We start from the raw sequence: 20163 nt of genomic DNA, 5'->3' as shown, positions 1-20163 counted from the left end.
AGCCCCAACCCCATAGGCTCCCTTGGTCTCATACCACATTCTGCTTTCCCAAAAGTTTCAAGGGGGGAAAGAGAAAACAGTCTTGCTTGCATCCTTCTTAGATTGCATCCATTCTCCGAAACCTTTAAAGGCTTTCCTCATGGAAATCGTAGGAAGAATCTTGGAAAAAAAAGAGGGTCTTGCTGACTTGGTGCTGTCCCACAAAGATCCCGGAGAAGGAGGGGCAGCATGACAAAGCAGAATCTCCAAACTCCTGAATCAGAAGAGCTGCCAACCGTTTGTAATCTGAAACTCCATATCCTTAGGAGATTCCTCCTCTGATACTTCCAGGCCAATGCAGCAGGCGGAGAGGAAGGCTTAAAAGAAGAAGAGCGCCCATCAGGAGAAGCGAGCCTGATGGAGAAGCACTCCCTGTCCAACAAAGAGCGCCTACCAGGAGAATGGCGCCTGACACCTGACGGGCGCCTGACAGGAGAGGGGTCCTGTCCACTGATGAGAGCCTTCCAGGAGAGGAGGCCCAAAGCGAGGGCGTTTGGCAGGAGAGTGGTGTCTGCTGGAAGGAGGGAGCCTGGAAGACGACGAGCGCCTGTCCAAAGGAGAAGTACCCTGCAGGAGAAGTGCGCCTGGAAGGAGAGGCGCTTCCCTCCGATGACGAGCGCCTGGAAGAAGTGCGCCTAAAGGAGACGGGCGCCTGCTCAGCGATAAGAATACCTACGAGACGAAGAAAACGCCTGCTAGCTGGAAGCTTGGCAGGAGAAGAGCGACGAGTTGAAGAAGAAGAGCTTCCTGGAACTCTTAATGCTAAGAAGAAAGTCATCCTTCCTTCGAGACGAGAGGTATCCTTTGAAAAGATCCAACAAGTGCCGATAACTGCTCCTGGAGGCCGATCAAAATCTTCTTGGTGAATCCTTAACTACTGTTGAGAGGAGGAGGGGATAAACGAGCTCTCTTCCTGACTATAGGAGAATCCTCCGGGAAGCGCTCAGGGCTCGAGTCCAAAAGCTCTACTCTAGGAGCCTTCCAGGATCTCTTCAAGGCGCTGCGACTCCTCAGCGAACTCCAACCGCGCCTGGAGAAGAAGAATCAGACGACGAGAAACACTTCTTCAGGATGCCTTTTCTATGGCGATCCAAGGCAGCCTGGGACGCAACTACAGGATCTGCTCATTGGGACGCCTGATCGTTGGGGATTACATCCTCCCCTGTGGTTTCGACATTCCTCCTCCACTGGTCCTGGGAGTTTGGAAGAGGTCTAGGCCTAGGAGCAATGCGGAGCCGATCAGACGCCCCCTCCACTGCACTGGGGACACTGCACATATCACTGTCACTCTTACCTTCCTTCATCGCAATGGTGCGATTTCATCAAAGAAGTTCAAAATTTCATCGCAGCCATTTCAGAGGACGAATCCACAGGTTCGATGAAGGGAGAAGGGGCTGAAACCAAAGGATTATCTGGAGAGTCTACTGTGTTAATCTCTACTTCGTGCTCAGCAGAGCGAGACCTACTCGAGCTTCTGGAGGAAGCCTTCCTAACTCTATCCTTTTCAAGCTTCTTCAAATAAGAAGTCAAAACCTTCCATTCTTGTTCAGACAATTCTCACATTCCTTGACACCTATTGTCCGAAGAACAATCATTCTCCCTACACCTCATACATACAGTTTGAGGGTCTACCGAAGCTTCCGGCAACCTCACCTTACAATCTTGCCTAGCACACACACGGAACACAAATGAAACATTAACATCAGACATCTTAATGAACAATCCAAAAACCAAATCAAAAACAGTCCACAATAGCGTATGCCAAACCAAAGATCCAATACGTCACCAAAATCAGTCCAAAACAGATCCTCAGCAAGCGAAAACTGAAAATCAAAGCAGTAAGGAACCAACAACAGATGTTGCCGGAACCAGCGACAGAGAAAATCTGATTAGAAAACGGGAATGGTTCCTATTCCCGCCACCCAGCGGCGGGTATGGTAGATCACCTGACCTACCTGTCTCGATTCTTGTCGCGAAGTTTGAAATTCTGTCGGGAACGTCGGAGACTATAGCTAAGTATATATCTGATGGGTAAGTTGCATGTACAAAAAAGGGATTTTGACAGAGGAAAAATCTATTTCTGAGGAAGGTCCCGTGTCACCCGGTGAAATTCCATTACAGCACGAATTTCTAGGTATAACAATGCTAGATATACCAGAGAAAAAGAGCTTTCAGGAAAGCTGGGGTTACTACCCCCAGTCGAAGCGTCTTCTAGGAAGACGTCGGTATAAGAAGGGTGAGTGAAATACCACTACCACGGAAATATACTCAAAAGATCTCTCCTTATCAAAACCCCCGGAAAAGAGCGGTGAGCCGTTACAGCCCCTACACTCAACACCCGCCAGGACGGCGACACCAGCGCCACCTACTTCATTCCATGCTAGCACTAACCCCAGACTTGGCATGTGCAAGAGGGGGGGAGTACTAGGTGAGCCAGGGAGGGTCACCGGGTGACACGGGACCTTCCTCAGAAATAGATTTTCCTCTGTCAAAATCCCTTTTCTGAGTCCAGTCCCGTGTCAGCCGGTGAAATAGTGATAGAGAATAATGCCAAGACTGCAACTACAAGGAAAAAGGGGGTAATCTGAAGAAAAATGCAAAATTTTAACGAAAATAATTTTAATCAAGTAATCTCTTTCATGTAGCAAGAATACTAAAACTAAGGTATATTAAATCTAAGGCACATCAAAAACTTAATACTATAAAACAAGGGAGGTCCCCAATATGACGGGGAAAAAAACCTCAAAAATCTTAAAATTACTTAAAGGTAGGTGAAACATGAAATGTGCACAAGACAAGCAAACACAACCTTAATACTATACACGTAAACTTAGGCTAAACACGTAAGAGACAAGACTAATGAAAATTAATATATACACATATCTGGGGTACATGGAGCCAAATAAAAACCGTCCAGTACCCCAAAGAAAAACAATCATGGCATGTCAGATTACACTTTTTCCATCAGTAGATACAAGATACATCAATATGAGGGGCCAGGCAGTGAGGCATAAACAACCAGGAGAATAAGCAGAGAAGTAAATGAGGCAGGCGGGCGGGGGAAAAGGAAAGGATAAGGAAATGATTATTTAAGGTGGGGAGATGACACTTCCCACTGCTATTGTAGAATATTTCAGGGCTTTGAGCGATTTTAAATAGTGGCGTTTAAACACTAGAGGTGATTTCCAACCCGTATATTTAGATAACTCTGAGAAGTCCATATTATGAAAGTAATTAATGGAAGTAGCAACTGCTCGAATATCATGAACTTTAGGAACTGAATCCGGGTTGGCCTGTTTAATGAAATACAGAATTTGTTGCCTTATAGCGTTCAGAGAAAGAGTACCACCTTTCTCCCTGATAAAAAGAGGACCTGACTTACTCTGTGGAGTTCTTAAAAGGTAAGATTTAAGTGTATAAACTGGACATAAAGATTGGTCTTGAGGAAGGGCACCACCTTCCAAGGAGACCACCTGTCCTGTGGGTCTTCGTTCTTAGCTAAAAATCTAGGGTCAGGGAAAGGAGGACCTCCAGACGGGAGGAAGTTAACAAAACTATCACCTCTAGTGAGAGCCGACAGCTCTGAGATTCTAGCACCTGAAGCCAAGCTAATCAAAAATAATGTCTTCCTTAACAGATCCTGATAAGAGCAATGAAAGTTATCCAACTCTGATGCTAACTTAAGGACGTCATTGAGAAACCACGTAACCGAATGTGGACGTGATACTGGTCTCAGACAAGCGCATGCTCTGGGGATGGATGAAAATAGGAATCTGTAAGGTCGATTTTAAAGCCGTAAAGAAATACTTTCTTCAATGCCGACTTGACTGTGGTAATGGTGGCGGGAGCCAGGCCTTTTTCAAACAGTGATCTAAAGAAGGAAACTCCTAAATTAGTCGTCATGATTTTGGCTTCAGATGCTTTCAGGAAGGAGGCTAATTTTTTTGACTGCTGAGTCATACTGTCTAAAAGTAGAATCTCTTTTATCTGATTCTAAAAACAGAGTGTTGACAGGGTCAATGTTCGCTCCTTTTGGGCTGCGAATTTTATAAAGTCCATAAAACTAGGGCATTCTGAATCCTTGAGGAAGCTGACACAGTCTTGGTTTGTACTGTCTGGGTCAGAATGGGCTTGGGAATCCGAAGTCTCCGTAATCCCAGTTCCTGAAGGAGAGGGAACCAATTGCTCTTCGGCCAGTAGGGGGCTACTAGGGCTGGTTGACCTTTGAATGTCCTGAGTTTGTGTAATACTTTCAGCAGTAAATTTATTGGAGGGAACAGATAAATCTTCTCCCAATTGTTCCAATCTACTGTCATTGCGTCTGTGGCGAACACCTGAGGGTCCAGGTTGGGGCCACGTAACAGGGGAGCTTGAAGTTGCTCTCCGTTGCGAACAGATCCACTTGGAGGCCCGGAACCTGGCGGCAAATCCATTTGAAAGATTCCACATCCAGGGACCACTCCGTCTCCAACGGGTAGTCCTGGACAGGGAATCCGCCACCACGTTCCGCACCCCGCTAGGTGGGTGGCTGACAGGTGCCAGCCGTGCTTGTTCGCCAGGGAGAAGATAGCAACCATTACTTGGTTTACTCGACCTGATTTGGAGCCGCCCCTGTTGATGCAATGAACTACCACTGCGCTGTCCAACACCAGCCTGATATGAATCCGGTTGGGGGGCGGATTTTCTTCAGAGTTAGAAAGACCGCCATAGCTTCCAGGGTATTTATATGGAACTGCTGAAACATTGTGGACCACGTTCCTTGTACTTTCTGTTTTGGTGAATATCCGCCCCAGCCGCTTAGAGAAGCGTCTGTGTGGATAACTAGTGCCGGAGGAGGAAATTGAAGCGGAACTGTTTTGGACAGGCCTCTGACTGTGGTCCAAGGCCGCAGTCTTGTCTTTAAGATTCGAGGGATAGAGGAGACCTTGTCTCTGAGCTTGACATTTGCTCGACTCCGCCACACTCTGTTTGTGTCTTTTAATTTCGCTTTCAAGAGCAGGTCTGTCACTGAGGCAAATTGAAGAGACCCAAGGACACTTTCTTGGGATCGACGGGATGCCAATGGATTTTTGAGGAATCTCCTGGTGAGAGATGCTATCACTTTCCTCTTGGGAGGCGGGAGAGATAACGTGTGGGAGGACAGATCCCACTGGAGACCCAGCCACTGAAACCGGGACTCCGGAATCAGGCGGGACTTCTCTGTTCAGCTGAAAACCCAGCGACTCCAGGAAATTGATGACTATGGACGTGGCCTTCTGACACTCCGGAACAGTTGGTGCCCAAATTATCCAATCGTCCAAATACGCTGCTAGGGATATTCCTTGGGACCGGAGCTGTTGTACTACCGTGTCCGCCAGCTTGGTGAATACCCTGGGTGCAATGTTCAGACCGAAGGGCATGACCCTGAAGGAGTAGGCTTGATTCCCGAGTCTGAAACCGAGGAACTGAGAGAAGTTCCGCGCAATCGGGACGTGATAATAAGCGTCTGAAAGATCGATAGAGGTGGTGACGGCCCCACGCGGAAGTAGAGTCCGTACCTGAGCTACCGTAAGCATGCGAAACTTGTCGCATTTTATGTAGAGATTTAGACGCGACAGACCCAGGATCACTCTTTGCTGATCGGAGTCTTTTCTGGGAACAGTGAATAACCTGCCTTGAAACTTTAGGTGCCTTGCTTTCTTTATTGCTCGTTTGTTGAGCAATTCTGTTACGTAATCCTGTAGGATTGATGTGGGTGGCTGGTAAAACCTGGTTAGAGGAGGAGGGTTCTTGATCCAGCTCCACCTAGTCCTTTGGACACAATGCTGTGTGCCCAAGGGCTGAAGGTCCATTGGTCCCTGAACCAATACAGGCAACCGCCTACCTGTGTTCTCTCAGTGGGAGGGAGCGGGTTTATTCCCCTACCACGTCCAGGCCTTCCCCTTGGGGTGGTGTTGGGCTTTTTCCTCTATGGGGACTTTGCCTCTTCCTCCCCTTGCAACCCTATTGAGGCCGTGAAAGAACCCACGGCCCTCATATGTGGGGTTGTATGCTGGTGAGGTCATATAAGAGGGCGCCGCTGGTTGGACCAACACGTATTGTTGGGGTGAGCCTTGGAAGTAGACGGCTGGGCTACTGCCAAGACCGGGGCGGCTTGGACTACCGCCTGATGGGGCCTCTTATGCCTCCTGAAGCGTTGCCTCCTCCTCGTCTGGGGGCGGTCGATTCTGGGGTCTTGCGTTTATAAGCGGAAATGCCCCAGCGAGAGCGCAGACTTGATTGGCCCGTGTAGCCTCGGTCATAACGCTTGTAACCTCGTCTTCAGGGAAGAGGTTAGGTCCCCAGATCGAGCTTTTAACGAGCTTGTTAGGCTCGTGGCGGATGGTAGCATCGGCAAAGATGAACTTCCTGCATTCCAGTCTGGCCGTGATGAACTCTCATACAAGTCCGACTGGAAGCTCGCCAGGAAGGACTTAGCCAGAACCTGGAAAAAGGTTCGTCCGAGCAGGGGAGACGGCAGTAGCTTCTGTAAGGCAGCCGGAGCTCAGGACCGGGCTAACTTAGTCCGGGCCTCAAACTCCGCCTTCAATAAAGATTCCGGCAGCTTAGGAGCTGCTCACTAAATTGCGTGGAAGCGCAGAGGGGTCCAGCTTCCCGACAGTGAAAGTGGACGGGCGTCCACCCAGAACTCATTACTTCCTGGGAATACCAGGGAAGTAGGGTCTGTTTCCCTTAATTGTGGTAACGGATTACCATCAAAGCATGCTCGGGCCGTAGCCAGAGCAACTTTGTCCAAGCAAGGGGTGGGAAGGTCTTCTCCCAGGGCGAACATCGTAAAATTGCCCTTGAAAGGGGTCAACTTCGTGTTTTCTGCCTGCCACTCCGTCAGAGTGCGCAGGAGAGCCGACTGAGCTTGGTCCCTAGGGACGATGACAGTCTCCCTAGGAACCTTGTCTGACCGAATCCAAGCTTCTTCTGTGAGCCTCACGAAGCCTGGATAAGGGGAGCAAGAGATCGGGGAAGAACTCCAATTCCTCCAACCGTCTCGTGCCAAGACCCTCAACTGTAAGTTTGCCATCGTGTTGGATGGCCCGGAGTGAAGCGCCAAGGGTTACCGACATCGAACGGCGGAGGTCCGCAGTGTCGGGATAACATACTGTGGTTCTGCTGGGGTGGGCGAGCCATACCTGCCAGTATGTTATCATAACTGGCCAACTTATCAGTTATCTTTTTCAAACCTAGAGTCTAGGTCCTCCGTAAACTTTTTGTAAAGTTCAGTGGCAAGGGCCTGTGCATCAAAGCAGGCTGGCGAGGAGGGCTTGGTTTTGCAGCCCTCTTACTCGCGCCTTTGCCGGAGGAACCAGATTTGCTCCCGGAGGCTACAGGTCCTGAAACCTTAGCCTTCGACGGGGAAGGGCGTGCCTTCTTGGAAGTCGAGGACTTGTAGCCCTTCGCCTTCCATGAAGTCTTCAACTTCAACTTGGGGATAGCAGACGGAGCTCTATCACCCAAGGAGGAAGACTTCACAAAACCTGCAAAGGAAGATACTGATGAAGCAGGGGAGTCAAACAGAGGGGGGCCCGCCCCAACATCCTCACTTACCTCACCACTTACCACCTGGTCCTGCTCCGTATTCATTGGTTCCAGGTTGAGATCCAAGCGGCTACATCCTCCGAGACTTCGGCATATAGGATATCCACTTGAGGTGGCTGGTCGCATCCCGGATTTGCTGGATGATTGGGGTGGCAAGATCTTCAGGCACTGCGGCGCCACCCGTGCGCCGGGTAAAGCAAGTCCCTCAACCTGGCGTCGAGGACGTAGGGCTTCCCGACGGAACATTCCTGCCGAACCCAGCCACCCAGGCCCGGAGGGATTCCAAGGCAGACTTCTTGGAAGCTTCGTCCGCCTGCAAGGAAACCAGCAATTAGTTTGGAACGAAAAAGCCAGACCGGGAACCTTTAAACAATATACAATATGAGGAGCATGAACCGGGGGAAAAAAGACTGTCACTTACCGACTCATCCTGGATGGTTGAGCAGAGAGCAAAGCAAACCTCACAACCATCGGGGTGCCAAACAACCAGGTCGTCAAGTCGGACCGCACAACCAGCGTGGGTCCGGCATACTACGTGCCCGTAGGGTTGTTGAAGGGAGGCGGTACACCCCGGCTCCTCACAGCGAACAGTCTGTAAGTATAAAGTACATGAACCTCACACTAAGCAAAATAAATCTAAAGCCGGAATACTGCGGAGAAGAACTCCCTATCATAAACTGGGCCAATAAGCTCTAAATGCACAGAGTGGAAGGTAAGGGCTTTCAGACCCCGGAGGACTCCGGGGAATGAAGGAACGAGAAACCAGGAACTAACCATAAGGGCTGCCAGAAAAAAAAACGGCGGAGCCCCCGGGTGTAGGACCGGACTCACATATATATAAAATAAATAAAGGAGCGAACTCCTGTAAATAAACAGATTCATCTAAAATTAATGAAAAATAAAAACAAAAATAAAATAATAATAATAATAACAATAATAATAATAATAACAAGTGACGGTAAATACTCCGGAGACCGGAGGGGTCCGCTTCCCTTACATGATGTAAAAACTTCCCGCCCTTACCTCCCCGCCGGAGAAACAAGACGGGTAAAGTGCTCGTATGTTCATAACATAAGACGGAGCAATTACATTTCACCTATCAACGTAAGCCCGACGGGAGACGAGAGGTATGGGATAGTGATTCGAACACGTTTGAGCAAACAAACCACCAACCCCAACACAGCGAAGCTAGGGACAATATGGGAGGGAGCGAATCCCTCAACCAATAGGAGGAGTCCCTGAACTCAGAGAAAACGCCATCTAGCGTCACCTGCACGAGTCGCAAGGCTGGGGGTAGGGGAGGGAGGGGGTGGAGCAGGGGAGAGAAGTAGGCTACCCGGAAGGGAACAGGAGACAGGGAGAAACATGTCACCCGCTCAACTGCATCCTTCCCTCCCAAATGAACTTGGAAGGTAGCCTACTCCAGGAGCTCACGCAATCCAAGCCCGACTCCTTCCTAGGCGAAGCCTAATATGGGCCTAACCTAGTATAGGTTAGGAAAGAGGAAGGAGTGCAAAAGGGAGGAGGAAGCAACAGGGAGAGAAATTTTGTGCCGAGAGCCAACCGGGATCGAGAAGGGGGGGTAAGGAGGCGACTAGCCTAGAGGAAACACATCCAAAGAACTCGATTCCCCCAAATGGAGGAAGAGAACTAAGGGGCTCACTCTACCCACCGAAAAACGACACCGGAGGAAACAGCAACCAAAACTCCCTCAACCTGATCTCCGCACCCAGGGCAAGGGGATGGAAGCAAACAAGCCTACACCACAAAATACCATCACACATAAATAATTAAAATCAAAATATGCTCAATAGGGAGCGTAGCCTACCTCGGGGAAGTGGTAGATTGGGGCTGCCGCTACCACCAGAGGTAAACAACAAAACTTAAAACAATTAAAATAAATAAATATACTAAAAATAAAAGGAGAGCACCATCTTCAAGCATAAAATAATAGCCTACTTGAGACCAAAAATAAAAAGGAACCCAACCTGGGGGGGGGATACTTGGACGGGGCATCACCCTAATAAAGGCCGATAGGCCAATGAAATGTAATTCGTAAACCAAAAAGGGAGGGGAGCCACTGCAAGGAACCACCAGGAAGGGAACCAAGGGGTTAAAATCTATCTATAACAACGAGGAGACAACTCCAACCGAAAAAACAGAAGGAGTCGCCTCGCGTCGACATGGCTGGCGGGGACGCCGTGGCGCCATAATAAGACCTCAATATTTATGAAAATACGAGACCAAAACAGCCAATAAAACAGAACAAAAACCCCACAAGAAGATGGTACTTAACTTAGAGATGGAAAAGGTGCTCGATGCCATCGTAGATGTAGAAAATAATCCAAATAAGAGGACGAGCACACAAAAGAAACGAATTTGTCACGTGCTAGAAAATGGAATGAAGTAGGTGGCGCTGGTGTCGCCGTCCTGGTGGGTGTTGAGTGTAGGGGCTGTAACGGCTCACCGCTCTTTTCCGGGGGTTTTGATAAGGAGAGATCTTTCGAGTATATTTCCGTGGTAGTGGTATTTCACTCACCCTTCTTTATACCGACGTCTTCCTAGAAGACGCTCGACTGGGGGTAGTAACCCCAGCTTTCCTGAAAGCTCTTTTTCTCTGGTATATCTAGCATTGTTATACCTAGAAATTCGTGCTGTAATGGAATTTCACCGGCTGACACGGGACTGGACTCAGAAATACCAATTTGCAGTCCCCTAGCCTCAGTAGTTTTTAAGATCTGAGGGAGCCATGGTTACTTCCCTGACACCATTAGTCCTACAAGGAGCCAAAAGGATCTTCACACCACATTGCTGTTGGGATCCCGAAAGGACAAAAAATCTGTGTCCATTCCCAGTACTGCACTGTGTTCATAGGTGAATGGGCACATGCATGCACACTACCATATAATTCCACACCATATTGCTAAAGGGATTCTGAAAGGACAAAAAATCTGTTTCCATACCCAGTACAGGAAGTCCCCAGGTTATGTTGGGGATTCCATTCTGACGCCGCACTGCATCCTGGAAAACAACTTAACCCCAAATGTCACAAAAAAATGTATAAAAATGAGAAATAAAGTGACGAAAGCCTTACCTCTAATCCTCTGGGTGTCCTGTACAGTATTTTACTTGCATTCTGATTTTTTAATGAATATATTTTTCAATGAATATATTTGAAAACCGAGGTAAACTCAGAACGTCGTAACCCAGGGACTGCCTGTACTGAGTTTACAGGTGAATGGACACATGCATGCACACTGCCATATAATCCCACAGCTTGTGTGTACTCGAGGGGATCTGTTATGAGCAAACCCACCATCAACACAAGCACAATCTGGGGACTGAGCATGGGTTGAACAAGTAGGTAATGCTGGCTCAGCCACAGGAGGAATGGCCTACCTAACTACCTAGTTGCACATGGCCTACGGACTGAGTTTGTGCCGGGTTACACAGGCTCTTCTCAGTGTTTCTGAAGAAACACTGAAGGAAAAGCTAACCCCTCCACTTGCTTCTGCACAGTCCAGAGAGTGAACATGCATAGAGTAGGCCATGCTGGCTTGACCAGGTGTGTTTCTGGAGAAACAAAAGAGGGAGAGCTGGGAGCAGTCCTCATGTCTAAGTAATTCCCATCCCAGCCCAGCCAGAAGTAAGGCAATCACCCATACGATCTTTGAGAGCTAACCCCCTTCTTGTCTGGAGCTGAGAATAGCTCTCAGTCAAAACTCCACAGAACTTCTTGCGAGAGGCCTTCTGGACTACTTCCGCCTCCTATAGGACGAAGGTGAAGGAGATGGAGAAGAGGATTAGTGCAATGACAATGAGGTGGTAGCGTAAATACAGCGCTTGCACTTCTCCTCCTCCTAGCTTGAGCCTTGATATCCTCTGAGGAAGGTACAGTAGTCAATACCCTGGGGAAACTTTCACATAATAAGTGTACAGTAGGTGTAAGATCTTCCACCTCCCTCAATACACACCTCTTGCATGAGAAGGTGATGTACATGGGAAAAGAGTAATGTAGAGTTCAGCAGTGAGGAAGTGATAGGCTAACACTTCAAAGCTACACCCACTAGCACCCTTCACAAACCACCCCCAAAAGAAGTTCAACTTAGTAGCCAGGAGTGCGACATGTGTTCATGTGTTCACATTACAACAGTTGAAGAAAACATGCTTGGACACCACTCTGTTACCAAATTCACCAGAAATACAAATGATAATTTTGTACAGGAATGCTGAAGGATATTCCTGTACAAAATTATCATTTGTATTTCTGTATAAATTTCTATAGAAACAGATAGGATCATGCTTTCTTATATAATCCTTTGCAAAACTTTGGCATCTGCTGTGGTCCAACCATGACCCCAAGTCCTAAGTACATGAGGATAACTGCATGCTAATTTGACTAGTTAGAGCCCTCAAGCTCTTGAGAACACTTAAATCTTACATATTCTATGTAAAACTTTGGATCCAAATTGTGAACCCAAGTTGGCCCAACCACCATAGATTAAACAAACACGTGTCTTCAAAAGATTACGTAAGGAAGTTTCCATATAAGCTTTGTCATTTCTGCCCCCAGCAGTTCTAAAGTAAATGACTTTTAAACAACCCAACCCTACTTCATAAATTCTAAATTCTAACCTACTGGAACGTTACCATGAACCCCATTTGAACGAGTGCGAATCCCCTTTACTAAATGCTTTGTGTCAAGTCTGGCTGAAATTTATCAGTTGTTCAGAAGTCGAAAATATGATCTTTTCTGTCATATATACATAAATACTGACAGACTTACACATACTGTGCATGCATATACTATGCTGTTATTTGCTGGACAATGCAAAAAATTTTATTGAAAAGCTCAACTGCAGACAACTCAGTTGAAATAAAGAATAAAGACCAGGCAGCAAGTGCACGAGATAGGCCTACACCAGACATGAATCTGAACACCTAATGGACAAAATGCTTATCATTAATATCATCATTAATCATTACACCACATAATACTGTAATAAATATTAATTTTCACTCACTGTGCATTACAATAGCCAAGATATACAATCAGGTATGTACATATAAAAATACAATAAAAGAATGAAGTTAATTTTTTTTCTTATTAAACTATCAAATTAAATGAAAAAAAAAGGTACCCACACAATACTATAAGCTATATCTTATAATGCTATATTATCTTGTAAAACTATATTATTACTATTACAAGATAAGCTGCAACTCTAGATGAAATGATGGAATGCTACAGTCTACAAACTGAAGGGCACAATAAACAGCAGTCCAGGACGGAAAAAGAAATACAAAAGGAACATACAGTAGTACTGTATACAAAAAATAAAATTAAAAAATAAATAAATGAGAAGTCAATAAGTCCCATTAAATAAATAACAAACAATGAAGTAGAAACCACAGGTGCCTGCTCATCATAAAAGCATTTCACAAAGTTTAAACTTATAGAGTTCAGAGATTTAAATACATACCAAATATGATTATGAAGGCCACTCCAATTTGGTCACAGCAAGAATAAGATTACAAAACTATGTGGTACTGAACCCTGAAAAGCAAAAGCCAGACTGTTAGAATTAACAAGAGATTTAGCAACACTGGAGCCTGGTAAAGCTGAGATCTAAAAGCAAAGAATAAGGTTTATGAAAAATTTCATACAAAGCGTACACTAAGTGTTAATTGAAAGCCAGTGGCAGAGACTAATACTCTTAATATCTGAGACACAGAATTCACAGAACTCCAGTTTTTGTCCAATTTGACATGAGAGTTAGCTGCTGAAGACCAAACTAAGTAACAATATTTAAAATTTGGCAGAATAGAAATATTTCTCCAGGATAGACTAGTCTCTAAATATCTGGAAAGACCTGGCTCAGTACGCAATTCTTTTTCTTGCAAATGAAAGCTAGCATGGCACCAAGAATTTTAGATGGGATGCATTTAGTCAATGTCAATACAGTACCTGGGTGGGGAATCAAATGACCCAAACCTGCTAGTGATCACACTAAAATATTCACTATGTGAACTCACTCTCTATTTTGATATTCGGCAACCAATGGCCTACACACTCAGGAGGTACGATTAATGCAAAGAGAGTAATATAATCTGCATAACAAAACAACCAGTTTTCAAGATTAAAATATATCCTACATGCTAAAAAAAAAAAAGGGCAATGGGCCAATAACACTACCCTGAGGCACACCAGATTACTTTCTTGTAGTCACTATATTGCCCATTAACAACTACACTTTACAATATACTAATTAAAACTTGAATAACAATTCTAACCTACAATTCCAATCTCAAAATATTTCTACAAGAGCTTCATGGTTAACGCAATCAAACGCAGTGTTATTGTCAAGACTAACACCATCTTCATGACCAGAACCTTGGGATGTTTCTACGTACCTAAATGCTTAAAAAGAGTACCATAAGCACCCAGGTCCTAACAAATGCCAAACTTCGAAACTGGAAACAGACGTTTACTTTCTGCATGTGCAATCAGACGTTTGGCCGAGGTTCAAAAATTTATGGTAATAATTTACTGTATTGTCCTGCCACATCGAGGTCGCTGTAGGCCTAGATTTAAAAAAGCAATACAACATCTTGGGTAATATCTGAGAAATATTACATTCATAAAATGAGACAACGCTCAGTCGAGAGGATTCCTTAACTGTTATTTGAATTGCAATCAAATACCAGACAGATGCTTAGCATTCTAAATAACTAAAAAGTAAAGTTAAATGAAAGCGGAAATGTATGGAAATTGACCTGCTATCATGATCAGCGAACTGCAATAAACTAACTACCAGCTTGTTAAGTTTATCTTGACAGCAGCCCTCAAGTCACGTCGTATTTTGGGGGATAACCCGTACCCTATCACAAATCACTTTATCTTTTCTCCTCTCTTCACCTTCTAACTTCCATTGTTACTTGCCGCGGCTGTGGCAAACGCTTGAAGCTGGAGTAAATTTTTACTTGCCCACAAAACTTTAGTAGGAAGTATTTACTTTCACGTTCGCGTATATGGTAGGCTACCTGCTCTAGAATTGGCTAGGGGTCTGGGATAACTTAATATAGGATAAGCATGTACCATCCCCATCATTCAATTTGCCCTTTTCCACCTGCCTCTTCAGATCAGCAAGCGCGGTAATGAGAAAATTGCCGTATTATATTTTCGATTGTTTTTTTTTTTTTTTTATTTCAAGACTTTCATTTTACAAAATTTAAAGAGAAATTGTAAGTATTTATGGTGGTGCTAGATGTTAAAAGGGCTTTTAGCTTTCATGAAGTTTTCCAATTTTAAGTTGTGGGGGTTCAGAAATAAAAAAAAAAAAATATTAGTGGTTTGCTAATGATTTAGACTTAGCCAGCCTTGTGCTGGCACGGGCTCTCGTTCTACAGCAGCCCGTAAAGTGGTTTGGTTTTAACTTTTCAACATTTAAACGACTTTCATGTGGAACTACAGCTACAAAGACCAGAGATAGGATGCCAAAATAAAACAATTAAAAAAATTACATTCGGAATTAGTATCATGCATTAAAAATACAGTTTCAGTACTGTATATTCATAATTTCCCATTAAAGTGACCCTACAAAACGAAACGCTTAGTACGAACAGACTAAATGGAGAATATAAAAATAATTTAATGCCGAGTATGTTTAATTTGATGATGCAGGACGAAGTGACACGGAAAGGTATAAAATGCACCTCCAGTGCAAGTTTTAAAACAGAAGCCTAAGAAACCAGTAGATAATTTCAATGGTGCCAAAATTTTCGAAAAAATACCTATGCTGTGGTGCTGAAAAAAGTAAAAAAAAAAATGAATGAAGGCTTCAACTGAGCACAGTGGAATGAAGACGTTTTGTGAGTAGACCTACAGGAAGTCGGAAAGGCAGCCACAACGATTGAAATTATTGGACGAAGAAATAGCGTGGGTGAGTTTAATGTGCTAAGCCAATGGGTAACAATGAGGTCGAGTGAGGTGTGGGTACATCCACTGCAGTTTCCATCAATCATACAGTTAAGGAGTCCCAGCAAAATGATCTGAGGTTTATTATACGTCCTGCTGTTTCACTTCTCGACATACAAATATCTACTCATTCACCATTCACACGACAGAAGCCGCAATGCACATTTCCATCAATCGATTTCTGGCATTGGGCTCTTGTGTATTTCACTTTTAATACTGTGCTCATTATTCTACCCGAAAGGTCTGAAAAGACACATCCATATAGATTAACGTTACGAGTTTGCGAGTGAAAATTCATCGTAACGTTCCATCGTAACGTTCCTTCGTTCAGCACTTATTATTACTATACAAAAATTAAATTTTAAAGTTTCATTTACAAGAGAAACATTGTTCAATTATTTTCAAAATTCAAATGTTCTGTGAGAGAGAGAGAGAGAGAGAGAGAGAGAGAGAGAGAGAGAGAGAGAGAGAGAGAGAGAGAGAGAGAGAGAGAGAGAGAATTTGCAACTGCTGTTGTTCAAATGAAAAACCACAAGGTAGGTCTAGTGTAATATCTAGGCAGATCAGTATGTAATAACAGGATAAAATGACTAACTGAATTTAGAACCAAGTCATTATATAAAATGAGTATGGACTCTCGACTATACCAAGCAGACTTTTATGTTTTTGGAGGATGAGTTTGTCTGTAATACTAGTATCCCTGATAATTACTTAAGAATGATGCATCATTGATGACGGGTGGGGAGTAACCAGAACTTTTTGCATCATCAGGCCTGAAACCCGTGAGAGAGAGAAAAAAGGTTTATTCCGTTTTGGCCCGCCACATAATGGTAAAATACACAGGAAGGTTAGGCGGGACTGTAGCCTAGTTGTCTTACGTTGTAGGTGGTAGTTAAAAAGCGAGTTTGCCCAAGGTCTAGCCTCCATGACTGATCAAGATTTTAAATGTTAGCTTCTTGCGGAAGTTATAACAGCACGATTTTGGATAGATCTCTGTTCACTTGCAGGAAACTCATATTATGCAAACAATCTATCCCCTTTGGAAATGAGGTCTAAAAAGTGAATGAGGTAAAACCCGAAAATCTCTGTATGTGTGCCCCTTTATACAATTTTACGACAAGAACTTCAGGATCTCTGTTGCCGAAACGAAGCAATGTGGCCTCCGGTGCAGGTCTAAGTGGGTCCTGCTCCGGTGTGGAAGTTTTCATGCACAAGACGATCGATTGCAGAAGTGGGGTCTTCATTTTACGGTCTGACATACTAAGTGTGGAAAAAATTTCCACACTTTTTGGGGGTTTATTGTGGTCAAATATATTATTTTCTTATATCATGTGATTCATTGACCTATATTCTCGGTTATTTGCATATTTATTTGTTCATATAATAATGACTTTTATAAAGAACAATCAGAGAATGGTTGTTTCCGCGACAATTTATGAAGCAGTAGAAGTCGACCGAGCGATGTCTTGATTGATGCATAGAATGCAGACGATACCAGAGTGACAGCTTTAGGTTTCCATCTAATTATGGTAACTTAAATCTATTGAAAATTGTTTTACTAAATGTAAAAAATTATTGTGATTAACCTGATACGGGAAGTTCTTTGCAAAGTGATATTGTAAATGCATTTAATGTTTAGATCTACATAACAGTCCCATCATCAGCTAATGGCGTAGCATGTCAAGAGGCCACATAATGATAAACATTTAATTGACCAATATACCGGCATTCTCGAAACCATTGAACGTCTAGGGGGAAGGCTGAAAGGTTGTTCAATAGTACTGAAACGATCTAAGTTGGCAATAAAAAGTCTCCCCTTTGAGGGTGGTATTGACAATAAACCTCGCTTCTCACCTTACACTGCAATGACATTTCCGAAGCTAGACAAGTTTCAAGGAAGCAGAGAGGGGTTTTATATAGGAATGGATTCGCCTATAAAAGTGGATGCCATCCCTCTGGAAGGTGAAAGCAGAGGAGTATAGCAACAAAGGAAATGGTAGGGCTATGCAATAAAATTTTACCTACAAGATGTAAAGCAGCAGCTTAATTCGCTGAGGACAAACTTTGGGGAAGAACTAAAGAGGATAAAGTATTCGAAGACGGCTGGCAGGCTCTGATGAAGTCTATGAATCGACATTATATTACTTTCAGGAAATGTTATTTCTACAAGAGCAGGAAATTCCTGCAGAATCGATTAATACCATAGATGACCATGAGGAGATCTGGCTTCACATGTGAGTATTTATAGGCTTTATTCATCATGATTATATAGCAATTATATAACTATAGTTTTTTATGAGATGAAAACATGCAAATACAACAAAATTAGTTTTTGATGAGATGAAAACATGCAAAATACAACAAAATTAAACAACAATAATTATATATATATATATATATATATATATATATATATATATATATATATATATATATATATATATATATATATATATATATATCAATGAACATAAACATTGAAGAGCTAAATCTTAAAATCTGATAACAGATTTTCGTTGGCATTTTAATCTCTCCTCTTGTACCAGTTCTTCATCCAATGACGCATTCTTTGGTTTTTCTTCTCGAAGCCAAACAACAAAGTACTGAAATAGCAGTATCTAATGCGGATATGTTGCATTTATGAAGTCTAATAGAAAACTTGATATTGACCATAAAATTGAATGGTCTAATGGCAAAAGATTGATTCAATAAGTATTGAAGCAATTTTATTGACGTCAATATGTATCGTGTAGGGCACCTTAACGTATGTTTACGGTAAATGATCTTTAGACAATAAAGGAAAGCGTATATTTTTCGATATACGTTAGATTTTACCGATGGTTGAATGAATATAAAATTTAGGAGCATGGAGCCAGTGGTGTGGAAATGTGGCACCACTGCATCCAGATGCAGGAGTAGGGCGGGCGGGAAAACGGACGATTCGGTTGATGCAAAATCATTTTCCAGCTTTTGTCGCCAAGCTTCGCAACGAGCTGAAGGTAAGTTTACTTTGCCAACTCTAAATTGCCGTCTTGCTTGAATAACAACTCAAGGAACTGAACGAATTTTGTTCTGTATGAACATACGAAAACTGTGGGCCTACTGTACTTGGTGCAGTTAGGTGTCAAGATCTAGACAACGAACGCGTGACACCGCCTACGGGTGAGCTACAGATCCCACAAACTTGGTAGCCTACAGTCTGGCGACTGCGGTTATTTGCAAATATCTTGTTGGGCACGCAATTGTAAAATGTATGGCTGCAGTATGCTGTAGAATTGCATTACACAAGGAAGTTCAGGACGGTTTGGTCGTTTTTAAATGCGACAGTCGGACTAGGCCTAGCTTAAGCTATAGGGTTAAGTTTCCATTACACGTGTTGTGAAGCAAAGCTGAGTTTTAAGGGACAGAACAAGTCTACAAAAACATCAGTTTCATGGAATAACTGAATGTATGACTGCAGTATGCTGTAAAATTGCATTACACAATGAAGTTCAGGGCAGTTTGGTCGTTTTTTAATGAGACAGTCGGACTAGGCCTAGCTTCAGCTATAGGGTCAAGTTTCCATTACACGTGTTGTGAAGCAAAGCTGAGTTTTAAGGGACAGAACACTTCTACGAAAACATCAGTTTAATTGAATAACTGAAGGAGCGGGAGACCTCAATTGCAGGCCTAATTGTACCTTCCTAACAGAATAAACGTGTTTAGCGTTCTGGTATAAAGTATACTACCATATTTTTAACAATCTGAAAGGCAAAGAATAAATTCTGGAGCTTACATCATTCAAGTACCAAACCTAATAGCCAATCAGTAAACATCCAATATGCACAGTGAGTCATTAACCGCTTCCTACATTCCTGGTAGCACTTAAAGAAAATGGTAAAGCAGCCGTGCAGGATGCTACCTCGACCCTCTAGCTCAGTAACTACCAGTTTACGTGCAAAATGGGCGTCGTATTCAATACCACCCTCGTGGGAATGAACGTAATAACATAAACAAAAGACAAAGGTGAACCAAAGGCTGTAAATATTCCAGTCTAACTCCCAGCGGGATTCACCCCGCGGCAGTAGTCTGCTATAATACCCAGAAAAAAGCTGTCAAGTTGAAAACTGAATTATCTGTCCACTGGAAAATCTTACCTCTCGCAATTTTGCATCAAAACAAGCAACACCTCCAATTACTACAACGCCGAAAAGCAAATAGGGTCACGTGGGCCTAGAAATGTTCGAGGTCGCTCATCTGCGTGCTGTCACCTGCCTTGTTACTAAGCAACTGAAGCGTCAGCAGTTAGCAGCAGTGTTGCCAACTCGATTTGACAGTAAAGCGATAAAAGTGGATCGCAAAGGCACTAAAAAGGCACTAGACTTTCTAATTAATGCAGTAAAAAAAAGGCGCCAAATAAAAAATAAGCAGTAATTAATAAAGCTTATGCTGTACTTACGTGTACTGATCATCATTAAAAATTATATGCGTGGTTCTGCTAAATTTAGAAGTCTTCTAACCTTCCAATAAAGTTCCCATCTGCATCTTCATTTTCATAAGCTTCGAGACTTCCAATTTTCTTGACAACATCACTT

At 43.6% G+C, this 20163-nt stretch overlaps 1 protein-coding gene across 1 annotated transcript in view; it reads right to left on the bottom strand.

Moving 5' to 3' along the window:
- Positions 1-19860, bottom strand: part of LOC136842563 (uncharacterized) — a 616302-nt gene extending 596442 nt beyond the window's left edge. Inside the window, exons 1-2 of the mRNA XM_067110026.1 lie at positions 19726-19860; positions 13095-13168 (exon numbers count right to left, since the gene is read on the bottom strand). The gene's annotated coding sequence lies outside the window, so the exon portion shown is untranslated. The remainder of the gene's footprint in view (positions 1-13094; positions 13169-19725) is intronic.
- Between the last annotated feature and the right edge of the window lie 303 nt (positions 19861-20163).

This window comes from Macrobrachium rosenbergii, chromosome 10 (assembly GCF_040412425.1).
Source record: "Macrobrachium rosenbergii isolate ZJJX-2024 chromosome 10, ASM4041242v1, whole genome shotgun sequence".
NCBI classification, from domain to species: Eukaryota; Metazoa; Arthropoda; class Malacostraca; order Decapoda; family Palaemonidae; genus Macrobrachium; species Macrobrachium rosenbergii.
This window is presented reverse-complemented; position numbering and strand designations above follow the sequence as displayed.